This window comes from Hordeum vulgare, chromosome 1H, assembly GCF_904849725.1.
Source record: "Hordeum vulgare subsp. vulgare chromosome 1H, MorexV3_pseudomolecules_assembly, whole genome shotgun sequence".
In the NCBI taxonomy this organism is placed as follows: Eukaryota; Viridiplantae; Streptophyta; class Magnoliopsida; order Poales; family Poaceae; genus Hordeum; species Hordeum vulgare.
The window spans coordinates 178,492,987-178,507,166 of NC_058518.1; positions in this window are offsets into that span (position 1 = coordinate 178,492,987).

Below are 14,180 nucleotides of genomic sequence, written 5' to 3' on the forward strand. Positions count from 1 at the left end.
TTAACCACCATGTTAACAAATCGATCATGAAAAATTTGATCGTATTTTGTTGTTCTTTTTTCTACATTACCTTGACGTGACTTGAGCATGAATGAGGTTCAAGAATCCATTTTCCTTTTATAGGGGCTGAAATCACTTATTGTTTGCCGTTTTGTCCCCATATTCTAGGGTGTATCTGGAAAGATAGGAAAGAACTCTCTCCAAGCCGTACATATGACTTTCATCGAATACGAGTTTCCACAAAACTTGTTAAGTATTTATGAGATCGAGTATGGAATTCTATTTACTCCATTTTAACAGTGATCTTTTTGTTTGTCAAATTTATGTGGATGACATTATATTTGGCTGTACTAACAATGCTTGCAGCATGGAATTTAGGAGAATGATGTCTAAGAATTATCAAATGTATATGAAGGGTGAACTCAAGTTCTTTCTCGGACATCAAATCCATCAACATGAAAATGGAATTTTTATCTCTCAAGAGAAGTATCTTAGAGACTGTCTGATGAACTTCAAAATGCACCACTGCAACAATAAGGGTTACAAAACTCCTATGCCCACAAATGGCCAGCTTGATGCAGATGTATTCGGCAAAGATTTCGACCAAAAATGTATCGTTCGATGATTGGTTCTCTTCTTCATCTATGTGCGTATAGACCTGACATTATGGTGAATGTTTGTATGTGTGATCTTTTCCAAGTTACACCAAAAGGATCGCATCACAAAGTGGTCAAGCGCATTCTGAGATATTTCGCTCACAACTCTACCTTAGGTTTATGGTATCCTAAGGGAGCACAATTTTACCTCATTGGATACTCCGACTTAGATTATCTAGGTGACCGTGTTGATAGGAATTGTACCTCGGGGACATGCCATTTCATTTGTAGATCTTTGGTACTTTGGTCGTCAAGGATGCAGAACTGTGTTTCATTGCACTCAATTACTCGAGATGAAGAAAACACTAAATGACTATGGCATCAAGTCCAAGAAGATTCCATTATTTTGTGACAATGGGAGTGGAAACAAAATTGTAGAAAATCCAGTGCAACACTCTCGTACCAAGCATATTCAGATCAGACATCATTTCCTTCACTCAAGAGGACATTTCCATCATTCATGTCAATACCAAAGACAATCTCACAGATATTTTCACCAAGCCTCTCGTCGAGAAAAGATTTTGTGCATTAAAGTGTGAGCTAAATATCCTAGATTCGTCAAACGTGCAGTAAGATGGACTCGGCAGCCTAGCCAATGCTTCGGCATCTTCAAAGGAATGTGTGCATAACGCTCGAAGAGTTTGAATTTTTTGGTAAAGTGAAATGTTCTTTCGGAGAGTGAATACATTAATGAATAACTCAATTGCTAGGTGTCATGATAATTGTGCATAACTTGGGGATCATATAGTTCTTATATGGTGGATCATGCCACCACTATTTTTCCTCGGGTCTTTAGTTCCAGTTTGCTCGAGTGTTTGTTTTACGCCCCAAGTATTCGACTCATTGCTCTCTATGGAATCTTTGTGTTCTTTGCGTGAGCGAAATGCCTAGGCCCTGGTTTTTCCTCTTATCCATCTCGCCTACTCTTTGCTACTCTGTTACGACCGCATACGTTTATCTCGTTCAAAGCTATCTAGAATCTATGTCCATGATAAACATTTCGGACCGAACTTTATACCCTTTGTAAAAATATGTCCAAGTGTTTCCCGCCCAAGTAATGATCACATCTTTGATGACGGCTTCCAGGTGCTCTTAGCAACTACTTCGAATTGTTAGCCACTGAATTGCAAAAGGCACCATCTGATGACCATCGGATCATCTCCTCTTTGTGCGGTAATCTTTATCCAAATATATACTCCACCTTTTGCTCAGTCTGCTCAAACGCCTTGTTCCACATCCATCGTATTCCTCCGAAACACTTGCTAAAAACTCCACCTAGAGCTGGACGACGATGTCCTCTTCGCCGCTTGAATGTCGGAAAGAGTTCGCCGAATTTCTCCATTATCACTGCACATCATCTCCATCACCATGGTATCCAATGTACCTATATTTTTTTATTGTTCGATGCAATTATATTATTAATGTTGGATAATTTATATGATGTTTTATATGATTTTTTGGGAAGTAACCTATTAAACTAGTGCCTATTTTCTACGTGTTTTTTGGATTTTAAGGAAAATAGTAATAAACGAAGTCCAAATGTAATGTATTTTTTTTTGATTTTTTCTGGACAAAAATAAGACTTGTAAGCTTCGGAGGGAGACCGGAGGCCACATGGGGTGGCGCCAAGAAAATAGGGCATGCCCAGGTGTAGTGGCCACGCCCACAAGGCTTGGGACCACCTCCCGACGCCTCTTAACCTAACTATGCTTCTATAAATCCTAATATATTGGGAAAGCACCAGAGATCAACCCAAAATACTTTTTCCGCCACCGCAAGTCTCTTTTCTGTCGTGATTCCATGTCGAGCCATGTTCTAGTGCCTTGTTGGAAGGTGAACAATCACAGAGGGCTGATGACCCACAAGTATAGGGGATCAATTGTAGTCCTTTCGATAAGTAAGAGTGTCGAACCCAACGAGGAGCAGAAGGCTCTGATAAACGTTTTTCAGCAAGGTAATAACTTCAAGCACTGAAAGTAGCGGTAACAAGTGATGGTGTAGTGAGGTGAAACGTAGCAAGCGAAAAGTAACAAGTAATAGTAGTAGCAACGGTGCAGCAAGTGGCCCAATCCCTTTTGTAGAAAGGGACAAGCCTGAACAAAGTCTTATAGGAGGAAAAGTGCTCCCGAGGACACACGGGAATTTTTGTCATGCTAGTTTCATCATGTTCATATGATTCACGTTCGTTACTTTGATAGTTTGATATGTGGGTGGACCAGCGCTTGGGTACTGCCCTTACTTGGACAAGCATCCCACTTATGATTAACCCCTCTCGCAAGCATCCGCAACTACGAAAGAAGAATTAAGACAACGTCTAACCATAGCATTGAACTAGTGGATCCAAATCAGCCCCTTACGAAGCAACGCATAGACTGGGGTTTAAGCTTCTGTCACTCCAGCAACCCATCATATACTTACTACTCCCCAATGCCTTCCTCTAGGCCCAAATACGGTGAAGTGTTATGTAGTCGACATTCACATAACACCACTAGAGGAAAAGACAACATACAACATATCAAAATACCCAACGAATATCAAATACACATGACTATTATCAGCATGACTTATCCCATGTCCTCAGGAACAAAAGTAACTACTCACAAAGCATTATCATAATCATGATTAGAGGTGTAATGAATAGCATCAAGCATCTGAACATAAACTCTTCCATCAAGTAATCCAACTAGCATCAACTACAAAAAAGTAATCAACACTACTAGTAACCTTACAAGTACCAATCGGAGTCGCGAGACGGAGATTGGTTACAAGAGATGAACTAGGGATTGGAGAGGTGATGGTGCTGATGAAGATGTTGAGGAAGATGCCTCCCTTCCGAAGAGAGGAGTGATGGTGATGACGATGGCGACGATTTCCCCCTCCGGGAGGGAAATTTCCCCGGCAGGATCGTCCTGCCAGAGCTCTAGATTGGATCTGCTCAAGTTCCCCCTCGTGGCGGCGGCGAAACCATGAAAAAGCTCCCGATTGAATTTTTCTGGAACGAAACCCTTCATATAGCAAAAGAGGGGAGCTAGTGGGCCGTTAGGGAGCCCACAAGCTTGCCCTCCGCCACCAGGGGGTGGCGGTGGCAGGGCTTGTGGCGCCCTGGTAGCCCCCCTCTGGTACTTCTTTCGCCCAGTATTTTTTATATAATCCCAAAAAATTCCACGTAACTTTTCAGGGCATTTGGATATGTGCAGAATAGTGGACTAAGATTTTCTCCTTTTCCAGTCCAGAATTCCAGCTGCCTGAATTCTCCCTCTTCAAATAAACCTTGCAAAATAAGAGAGAAAAGGCATAAATATGGTACCACAAAGTAATATAACAACCCATAAAGCAATAAATATCAACATGAAAGCATGATGCAAAATGGACGTATCAACTCCCCCAAGCTTAGACCTTGCTTGTTCTTAAGAGAAAACCAAGTTCCATAAACATGTCCACATGTTGAGGGACGAAGGTGTCGATAAAACATAATACGTACATGAGAGCATCATGATCACACATAGGACAGAAATACATCATAAAGATTCTTATGGGAAAGTAACAATTCCTTCACAAAGCAAAGCGTGAAGCAAAAACCTTACCGAGAAGTAACCAACAACAGTCCAATGTCATTGAAGCAATTGCAATTTATCACAACATCAGAAAGAGTCAAGTAAGAGCTTGTAAGGCAAATCCACATACTCAATCATCTCTTTTGTTTTCCACAATTGTTACAACTCACGAGGTACTCCTGGTGTCGAAGTTTCAGCTGGACACAGAGGAAGATAGGGGCTTATAGTTTTGCCTCCCAACGATTTACCTCAAGGGTAAAGTTAACAATAATAAAGCATAAGTACTCGACTCCAAGTTGATATATGAATCTAGATCTTTCCCAAGCATGTGACGGTAGCCAGGACAAAGGCAAAAATAGGGAATTGGTGAAGATCACCATGACTCTTACAAGGGCAAAAAGTAAAGGTACAAGATAGGCCCTTCGCTGAGGGAAGCAGAGGTTGTCATGCACTTTTGAGTTTTGAATGCGTGTCCTCTTAGTGCGGAGGAAAGTCGCTTTATATTGCCTCCTGTGATAAAGAACTTTATTATGAAGTCTGTCGCTTTTACGTCTTCCTCATCACAGGTTTGTACAAAGCTTATTTTCCACACACTAATAGATCATACATATTAGAGAGCATTTTTTATTGCTTGAACCGATGACAACTTACTTGAAGGATCTTATTCAATCCATAGGTAGGTATGGTGGACTCTCATGGCAAAACTGGGTTGGAGGTTTATGGATGCACAAGTAGTATCTCTACTTGGTGCGGGAGTTTTGGCTAATGTGAGGTGGAAGCAATCGTCACATGCTAAGGGATCTCTAATCATATAACATTGTTTGGAACCAAGCAAACACAATTCATTATGTTGTCTTCCTTGTCCAACTTCTACTCCTAAGCATGTAATAGTTTGGTGAGTGCTCACAATTGTAAAACGTGTCTAAGATGATATATTTATATGTGAACCTCTCTTTCCTTATTACTTCTTATTAATTGAAACAACGACTGAGGTCTATGTTGATTTATTCTCAACAAGTTCCAATCATCATACGTGTCATATATGAAGTTATCACTTTCCATAAGATCGTCTCATGATCTTTCATGCTATCGTTCTTTTCATACTTTTGATCATGGCACAAAGCAAAGCCCTTGACTAAGATACTATTTATTATATAGCTCGCAAGCTCGAACACATCGGGAGAGAGACAAAAGCAAAAGACTCAAACTAAACACTAAAGACTTATTCCTCTAAGAGAAGAAATAAAAACTGAAAAGGAAAGAACTAAAACAAAGGTAAAATCAAAAGATATAAAGGTGATACGATACCAGGGCAACTCCCCCAAGCTTGGAAGAAGCCAAGGGGATCGCCCATACCAATGCTTAGTTGTCTTCCTTTGGTGGTGATGGTGGTGGAGTTGTTGAAGCAGTCTTGAGCTTGTCTAATTTCCACTTGAGCAAAAAGTTCTGCTCCCTTAGATCGTCATTTTCCTCCTCAAGTTTCAACACTCTATGGCAAAGTTCATGCTTACTCTCCTGCAAGAAACGAGAAGGGATAAACAAGGTCTTACGCTTCTTCCTATGGTCAGGGAGGCTTGACTTCTTGAACTCCACATGAGTGCGTCCAGGTTGAGATAGAGGAGCCTCCTCTTCATCGGAACTCATTTGTTCCTTCCCCTTGGGCTCATAGTCCTCTTCCTCGTAAGTGGTCCAGCCATATGGTTCCAGGTCCCCATAGACCTTGGGGTTAGAAAGGTAGTCAGCCACATAGCTCTCCCCCTCTGAATCCTGAGAAGACATCTAGACCTAGATCTGCGACAGACAACAAGCTCGAAACGAAAACAGAGGAAAACTGCGTGATACGGAGATCAAAACCTTCGGGCGAATATATATTGATTTTTTCTGGACCACAAGGAGTGCTCTGCAAGAAAACGGAGTCCGGGAGGCACACGAGGTGCCCACAAGCCCTCTCTCCGCAACCAGGAGGGGGGTGGTGGTGGCCAAGCTTGTGGCCACCTCGTGCGCTCTCCGGACTGCTTTTTATTTTTCTAATTTTCCAAAAATTCCAAAACAGAGGAAATTTCCTATTGGAAAAGCATCGGAGTCCAATTTCTTACCGAAACAGATACCTCTTCATTTTCAGGGTCTGAATAGGCTGATAAACATCCCTTATGTATTCCTCTGGAGTTATGACATTGATGATATTGGTCTCAACATTTATGGGAGTACCAGAGATGTAATGCTTGATTCTTTGCCCATTTACCACTCTAGGAAAATTTCCTCCCGTGTTATTGATTTTGATGGCACCGGAACGATATACTTCCTCGATAACATAAGGACCTTCCTATTTAGAGAGAAGCTTGCCTGCAAAGAATCTCAAACGAGAATTGTATAGCAAGACATAATCACCTACATTGAAATCTCGTTTCTGTATTCGATTGTCGAACCATCTCTTAACCTTTTCCTTGAACAACTTGGCATTCTCATATGCCTCGGCCCTCCATTCATCTAACGAGCTGTTATCAAACAACCGCTTCTCACCGACAAGTTTGAAATCGAAGTTGAGCTCTTTGATTGCCCAATAAGCTTTGTGTTCCAGCTCAAGAGGTAAATGACAGGCCTTACCGTAAACCATTTTATACGGCGACATGCCCATGGGATTCTTATAAGCAGTCCTATAAGCCCATGGTGCATCCTCAAGTTTGCTAGACCAATTCTTTCGAGATCTATTGATGGTCTTTTGTAGGATCAATTTGATCTCCCTATTACTCAACTCCACTTGACCACTAGACTGAGGATGATAAGGAGATGCAACTCTATGGTTGACATCATACTTAGCAAGCATCTTGCGGAAAACACCATGAATGAAGTGTGAATCGCCATCAATCATCAAATATCTAGGGACTCCAAATATTGGGAAAATGACTTCTTTAAGCATCTTAATAGAGGTGTGGTGATCTGCATTTTTAGTGGGGATAGCTTCTACCCACTTAGTGACGTAATCCACAACAACTAAGATGTGAGTGTACCCATTGGAACTCGGGAAGGGTCCCATATAATTGAAGCCCCAGACATCAAATGGTTCAATGACAAGTGAATAGTTCATAGGCATTTCCTGACGCTTACTGATATTCCCTATTCTTTGGCATTCGTCACAAGACAGGACAAACTTACGGGCATCCTTGAAGTGAGTGGGCCAATAGAAACCTGAGCAGTTCTATCTCCAGCATGGTGTCCTCCGTAGGCTTCGGAATGACACTTCTGCAAGATCTTTCCCTATTCATGTTCAGGCACACAACGTCTAATAACACCATCTACTCCTTCCTTATAAAGGTGAGGATCATCCCAAAAGTAGTGTCTCAAATCAAAGAAGAATTTCTTCTTTTGCTGATAGGTGAAACTGGGTGGTATGTATTTGGCTACGATATAATTTGCATAATCGGCATACCACGGTGCACTATGGGAAGTGCGGATGACATTCAGTTGCTCATCAAGAAATCTGTCATCAATAGGTTGTGGGTGATCAAGGACATTCTCTAGCCTAGACAAGTTATCTGCTACAGGGTTATTAGCACCCTTTCGGTCAACGACGTGCAAATCAAATTCCTCTAGCAGGAGAACCCATCTGATCAGCCTAGGCTTAGCTTCCTTCTTCTCCATAAGGAACTTAATAGCAGCATGATCAGAGTGAATAGTGACTTTAGAGTCAACTATATAAGATCTGAACTTTTCACATGCAAACACGACTGCTAAAAATTCCTTCTCCATAGTGGCATAGTTTCTTTGGGCATTGTCTAGAGTTTTACTAGTGTAGTGAATAACATTCAACTTCTTGTCAACTCTTTGTCCTAAAATAGCACCAACAACATAATCACTAGCATCGCACATGATTTCAAACGGCAAGTTCCAGTCAGGTGGTTGAACAATAGGTGCGATTATCAAAGCCTTCTTAAGTATTTCGAAAGCTTCCTCACAATCCTCATCAAAAACAAAAGGAACATCCTTCTGCAAGAGGTTGGTAAGAGGCCTATAAATCTTAGAGAAGTCTTTAATGAACCTTCTATAGAAACCAGCATGACCTAGGAAACTTCGTATACCTCTGATATCTGTGGGGCAAGGCATTTTCTCAATTGCATCAACCTTAGCCTTATCAACTTCAATGCCACTTTCAGAAATTTTGTGTCCTAAGATGATACCTTCATTAACCATAAAGTGGCACTTCTCCCAATTCAGTACGAGGTTGGTATCTTCGCATCTCTGTAACACTCGACCAAGGTTGCTGAGGCAATCATCAGAGGAAGACCCGTAAATGGAGAAGTCATCCATGAAAACCTCGACAATCTTTTCACAAAAGTCAGAGAATATAGCCATCATACATCTTTGAAAGGTGGAAGGTGCATTGCATAAGCCAAAAGGCATACGTCTATAAGCAAACGTACCGAAGGGGCAGGTGAAAGTGGTTTTCTCCTGATCAGTTTGTGCAACAAGTATTTGCGAGAAACCTGAATAACCGTCTAGAAAGCAGAAGTGTGTGTGTTTTGATAGCCTTTCTAGCATTTGGTCGATAAACGACAAAGTATAATGATCTTTCCTGGTTGCCTTGTTCAGTTTCCGGAAGTCTATCACCATCCTATAGCCGGTAATAATCCTTTGTGGGATTATTTCATCCTTATCATTAGGAACGACGATGATACCTCCCTTCTTAGGTATGCAATGTACTGGACTTACCCAATCACTATGAGCAACAGGATAAATGATTCCTGCTTCCAGAAGCTTTAATATTTCTGTTCTAACGACCTCTTTCATCTTAGGATTTAATCTCCTTTGATGATCAGCAACTGGTTTAAAGTCAGGATCGGTTTTAATCTTGTGCAGACATAGAGTGGGACTAATACCCTTAAGATCATCAAGAGTATATCCAATAGCAGCATGGTGCTTCCTCGGAGTTCTTAGTAACTTCTTCTCTTCGTGCTCTGAGAGGAGAGCACTAATAATAATATATCTCCTCATCAAGATAGGCATAATTAAGAGTATTAGGCAACTGTTTAAGCTCGAACACAGGATCACCCTTTGGTGGGGAAGGATCCCCAAGCAGTTCAACAGGCAGATTATTCTTGAGAATAGGATATTGTTCTAAGACAATTTTACCTATCTCATCTCTCTCCTCCATATGCATATCATTTTCATGCTCAAGCAGATATTTCTCTAGAGGATCCGTAGGAGGTACGACAATAGAGGCAAGAGCAATAATTTCATCCCTTCCAGACGAATCTTTTTCATGGGGTTGTCTTCCAAACTTGGAGAAGTTAAATTCATGAGACACACCCTCGAAACTAACTGTGACAGTCTGCTTAATGCAATCAATGTGAGCATTGACAGTGTTGAGAAAGGGTCTACCAAATATGATGCGACAAAAGTTATCTTGTGCAGTACCAAGGACGAGGAAATCAGTAGGATACTTCGTCTTACCACACAGGACTTCTACGTCTCTCACAATTCCTAGAGGGCAGATAGTGTCTCTATTAGCTAGCGTAATAGTGACATCAATGGGTTCTAACTCAGCAGGTGCAATCTCATCTTTGATTTCATCATATAGAGAACATGGTATTGCACTAACACTAGCTCCCATATCACATAAACCATGGTAACAGTGATCTCCTATCTTGACAGAAACAACGGGCAGGCCAATTATAGGTCAGTGTTTGTCTTTCGCGTGAGGTTTAGCAATTCTAGCGGAGTCCTCACAGAATTTGATAACATGCCCGTCTACGTCTTCGGCTAAGAGATCTTTGATAATAGAAACACTAGGTTCAACTCTAATTTCCTCTGGGGGTGCGAGTGGTCTAATGTAACCCCTACGTATCACAGTTGGAGCTTTAGAATAATCCTTTATCCTAGCAGGGTATGGTGGTTTCTTCGTGTAAGTACAAGGAACAACAGGATCACTAAAAGCAATGATTTTCTCCTCACCTAGATTGGTTTTGACTATGTTGCTTTCTACAGGAGGATGATACTTAAACCACTTCTCTTTGGGAAGATCAACATGAGCAGAAAAATATTCACATAGAGAAGCTACTATCTCAGAGTCAAGTCCATACTTAGCGCTAAAATCTCTAGAAGTGTCTGTCTCAACAAGAGATTTAACGCAATCAAACTAGAAATTCATACCTGACTCCTTACCTTCCTTTAGCTCCCAATCTTCAGAGTTACATTTGATTCTTTCCAATAAATTCCACTTGTGGTCAATATCCTTCTTCATAAAAGAACCGGTACAAGTGTCAAGCATGGTACGATGTTCATGAGAAAGCCGAGCATAAAAGTTTTGAGTGATGATTTCTCTCGAGAGCTCATGATTGGGGCATGAAAATAGCATTGATTTAAGCCTCCCCCAACCTTGAGCTATGCTTTCCCTATCAAGAGGCCAAAAGTTATAAATAAAGTTCCATCACGATGTACTAAATGCATAGGATAGAACTTTTGATGAAATTCTAATTTCAACCGATTGTAGCCCCATGATCCAGTATCATCACATAGCCTATACCATGTCAACGCCTTATCCTTCAAAGATAAAGGAAAGACTTTCTTATTTACCTCATCCTCGGGCAAACCTGCAAGCTTAAATAAACCACAAACTTCATCTACATAGATCAGATGCAAGTCTGGATGTGAAGATCCATCTCGTGTGAAAGGATTAGCCAGCAGTTTCTCAAGCATACCCGAAGGAATTTCATAAAAGATATTTTCAGTAGGTACCTCAGGTCGAGGAACAACTCCTCGTGCTTCCATTCATGGTTAAGATACCCCGAACAAACTCCTCAAAGGAACAGTTTCCATAGTGACAAGTGATAATAAACTTCAGCATAGTATATAAATGTTTCCTTACCAATTTCCACTTACCAAAGGCGCTTTACTCCCCGACAATGGCACTAGAAAATATTCTTGATGACCCACAAGTATAGGGGATCAATCGTAGTCCTTTCGATAAGTAAGAGTGTCGAACCCAACGAGAAGCAGAAGGCTCTGATAAACGGTTTTCAGCAAGGTAATAACTGAAGTACTGAAAGTAGCGGTAACAAGTGATGGTGTAGTGAGGTGAAACGTAGCAAGCGAAAAGTAACAAGTAGCAAGTAGTAGCAACGGTGCAGAAAGTGGCCCAATCCCTTTTGTAGCAAGGGACAAGCCTGAACAAAGTCTTATAGGAGGAAAAATGTTCCCGAGAACACACGGGAACTTCTGTCATGCTAGTTTCATCATGTTCATATGATTCGTGTTCGTTACTTTGATAGTTTGATATGTGGGTGGATCGGCGCTTGGATACTGCCCTTACTTGGACAAGCATCCCTCTTATGATTAACCCCTCTCGCAAGCATCCACAACTACGAGATAAGAATTAAGACAACGTCTAACCATAGCATTAAACTAGTGGATCCAAATCAGCCCCTTACAAAGCAACACATAGACTGGGGTTTAAGCTTTTGTCACTCCAGCAACCCATCATCTATTTACTACTCCCCAATGCCTTCCTCTAGGACCAAATATGGTGAAGTGTTATGTAGTAGATGTTCACATAACACCACTAGAGGAAAAGACAACATACAACATATCAAAATACCGAACGAATATCAAATTCACATGACTATTATCAGCATGACTTATCCCATGTCCTCAGGAACAAAAGTAACTACTCACAAAGAATTATCATAATCATGATCAGAGGTGCAATGAATAGCATCAAGGATCTGAACATAAACTCTTCCACCAAGTAATCCAACTAGCATCAACTACAAAAAGGTAATCAACACTACTAGTAACCTTACAAGTACCAATCGGAGTCGCGAGACGGAGATTGGTTACAAGAGATGAACTAGGGATTGGAGAGGAGATGGTGCTGATGAAAATGTTGATGAAGATACCTCCCCTCCGACGAGAGGAGTGTTGGTGATGACGATGGCGACGATTTCCCCCTCCGAGAGGGAAGTTTCCCCGGCAGGATCGTCCTGCCGGAGCTCTAGATTGGATTTGCTCAAGTTCCGCCTCGTGGCGGTGGCGAAACCATGAAAAAGCTCCCGATTGATTTTTTTTCTGGAACGAAACCCTTCATATAGCAAAAGAGGGGAGCTAGTGGGCCGTCAGGGAGCCCACAAGCTTGCCCTCCGTCACCGGGGGGGGGGGGGGGTGGCGGTGGCAGGGCTTGTGGCGCCCTGATAGCCCCCTCTGGTACTTCTTTCGCCCAGTATTTTTTATATAATCCCGAAAAATTCCACGTAACTTTTCAGGGCATTTGGAGATGTGCATAATAGTGGACTAAGATTTGCTCCTTTTCCAGTCCATAATTCTAGCTGCCTGAATTCTCCCTCTTCAAATAAACCTTGCAAAATAAGAGAGAAAAGGCATAAATATGGTACCACAAAGTAATGTAACAGCCCATAAAGCAATAAATATCAACAGGAAAGCATGATGCAAAATGGACGTATCAAGGGCCTCTAAATTAACCTTGCTACTCCGATGGTGATAGACCTATGGGTCCGTAGTTAGTACCTAGATGGCTATCTATCTTCCTCTCTCTCACACACACAATCTCTCTCTCTCTCTATTTATTTGTCTGTCTGTCTATCTATGTATGATCTTCAATGAAAAGATCACCGTGATTCCCGCGGTGATCCATTCTATGTAATCTTATTCCCCGTGTGATTGTTGGGATCCGATGAATTGTGGGTTTATGTTTAGATTATTCATGAAAATATAGTGAGATTTTTTTGGGTTATATATATGCATGATTATCATAGCTTCGTATTTCTCTCCTATCTATTGGTTTACTTTGTCCAACTAGATTGATTTATCTTCAGCGAGAGTGGTGCATTGTGATGGGTTCAATCTTACATCTCTCAATCCCAGCGGCAAGAACGGTCCATATCACGTATTTCTTGCTGCCATTTAGGATAAAAAATGGGTTTTATACATATTGGTTGAGTTTACTTTGTCCACATCATGTCATCTTGCTTTAAGCATTAATCTGTTTTTTACTTACTACTCTAGATGCATGCTGGATAGTGGTCGATGGGTGGAGTAATAGTAATATATGCAGGCAGGAGTCGGTCTACCATCTTATGGCAGTGATGCCTATACATATAATCATTTCCGTGAATAAATATTACATAACTATGCGCTTTCCTATCAATTCCCAACAGAAATTTGTTTAGCCACCGCATGCATTCTTCGAGAGAGAAGCCACTAGAAAAAACTATGGCCCCCGTGTCTTCACAAAACACCAAAATATTTCTTCATTTTATTTTATTTTATATTTATATTATCTATCTATCACTACTTATCTCTTGCATGTAACGAGTTCAAGGGAACTGACAACCCTCTTTCCCGCGTTGGGTGCAAGTGTGTGCTCTTTTTGTGTATAGGCGCTGAAAACAAGAATTTGCATGGTCACATATTGGTTCTATAACCTTCATTCTCACTGAGAGAAATACTTATCACTATTTGTGATGCATCTCCTCTCCTCTTCAAGGGAAATTCCAACAAAGTTTACAAGAAGTAGGAAGAATTTCTCGCACCGTTTCCCGGGAGACATCGTGAAATTTCTATCAAGTACCTTCACACAAATTATCATTCACTTGTTCTACTTTTTACTTGTCTTTACATTTGCTTTCCTAAAAATATCAAAAACACAAGATATTTATCTTTTCTGGTTAACTTGCTTGCTTGTTACTATGACTAGTTCTCCTCCTGATATGCCTTTTTCCCCTTACTTGGAAGAAGGTTCACAAGTTTTAGATTTTAAGTACTTCGGTGATGAATCTTTAGAAGAAGGTTTGGATAGATTATTTGAAATACAAATGAGGTATAATCCAAAGAGTCATATTTAATTACTCCTTAGAAGTTTTTATGTTGGCTTGCCTCTATCTGAGAGATGTGTCTTGAATTCTATGTTTGAAAAGGAGTATTAGGGTAATAACGCTTTTGACACCTATGAAAAGATGAA